A 2,177-nucleotide genomic window follows, 5' to 3' on the forward strand; every position below is an offset into this window, starting at 1 on the left:
TATTACGTATACAGACAATTCAGGATTTGTTGCAAGATACAAGTCCCCGTTTTCTCAACAATCACAGCATGCAACACCCTGTATATATTGTTTAGATTTACAGGTTTGTTTCGCTGAATTTTTAAAACACACACGTCTGATATATAAGTATATAAACAACAAATATGATACACATTCACATTAAAGGGTGGTTCAAACAAATAATGTAAAATCTTAGCCAAAGTTATTTCTAGTTCTTCAGAATCCTCAACAAGCCTTGATACCATATGTGACCATTGTAAACTCTCGCCCGTATGTCGGACATGTTTCATGATTTGCTCCATTTTTAACACACGCTCTACAATAACCCCTGTATTGTGGGTTGTGTAGAACTTTACATTGTTCACTTTATTTTCAATAATCTGATGCATAACATTTGTAAGGTCTCTCAAAGAAAAAATGTATTTATTCGCTCAAACATCGTAGACACATAGTTACCCATAGCTCTAAATAAACAAAATGTCACTCGGTCTCTTGGGATTTATTGAGCCAGAAAAGCATCACATCAGCCATCACAGCTTCCCTGTATTTGTTGTCGTCCACCAGGGTGTGTCGGATTTCTTTGAGTTTCTCATGGATGAAGAGGGCCTCCTTCAGTTCATGTAGGAAGGCTTCGGTTACCCCGTAAACTCTAGGGATAGCTGGCGCAATACCCATAGACTCCAGGGCGATGACCAGCGCTGGTATAAAACGGCAGGACCACAGTCTTTTCACCAGCTCCTCAAAATGATTGAAAAAGTAGTATCTAGGAGGGTCGTAGAGGCAAGTATGACGACGCTGGCTGGGATGATTGATCTCACAGCCGATGCATTTTTCTCGTATATATTCGCCAATCACCACGTTTAAAAGTGTAGCTACAGAGGCCTTGATTGTATCCACAAAAATAGTACTGGCCACCCCATCAAACACATCCTCAGGCTGGGTAAATGTCGGGGGTGTCACGGGTCTTGCCAGGGGTGCGTAGAGTGTAGGGCTTCGTGGCATAGAGTCTTTAGTGTCGGGCCCCCATGACGTAGTGGCTTCCTAGTAGATGGTCTGGAGATCCATGGTGTATGCTGAAATGAAGAACTGGCTGCTTTTTTCTTTTTATTGTAGAACAAGACCCTTGGGTATCTGGGGGGGCGGGGTTAAAAAGCATCCGCTTACTTAGTTATCTTCTTGAGGCTCTTTTGCATCGTAATCTTACGATTCGTATATATTATGCACTTCTTTAAATGAACAAGGCTCTGACGCTGTTGGCTCTGTACAAAGAGAGCATCCAACGGTTGCAACATTTTCAATTCCAGTACATCCCAACTGTTAAAAGGAATAAGCAGACGCAGTCGGGTATCCCCAGTCAGGCCACCACCCCTAAGTTTGTGGTTTCGGATTGCCTCGGTGCCGATATAGAACTCCACGCTGCCGCACGGTCGGCCATTCTTTCTTTGTATTTTCACCCTGTGAAATATTGTCCTGAGGAGTCCGGGGTACCTTCCCAACGGGTCTCGTGGCCGTGAACACACTATACCCCCTTGGTGATAAGGCTCAGTTCAGGACACACAAACCTTGCGAAAAACCGACCAGTCTTCAACACCATATTCCAAGCCTACAGTCTGGTCTGTATATTCTTCTCCTTCATCTACCGTATAGAGGGTCACTCTACAGGCCAGGTAATCAAACCGATACCCCCACTGCTGGCCATTAAGACATCAACACTTGATCTGTCAGAGCATTTGCTGGCGGTATTTGGGTTCTATACACATTTAAAAAACGTTTTTTTGGCGCATCATATATTGCTGGTTGATACTTTGCCCTTGCTCTATGGGCAACCCGAAGGCCTGTTTCAGTTGTTACAGTCATCACTGCTTTGGTACCGATCCCAAATTCCATGGTTATTCTTAAGATCTTGTGCCACTCTTAAACAGGTATTGTTCAGCGGCTTTATAAGGGGCCTTAACCAACCCAAACCGTGAGAAACAGTAACAGGTTGACCTGACACATGGTCACTTACTCAACCCCACAACACCCCTGGGCATGCACCCTTCTACATGACATAGGGTCATAAATCATTACATAGGGTCATAATCAGGCTTGGGTCATCAATCATTAACGGCCTGTCAATGGACCCTTACTCAACCCATAGCCCCCACCTAACCAGG

This window comes from Oncorhynchus kisutch, linkage group LG24 (genome assembly GCF_002021735.2).
Source record: "Oncorhynchus kisutch isolate 150728-3 linkage group LG24, Okis_V2, whole genome shotgun sequence".
In the NCBI taxonomy this organism is placed as follows: Eukaryota; Metazoa; Chordata; class Actinopteri; order Salmoniformes; family Salmonidae; genus Oncorhynchus; species Oncorhynchus kisutch.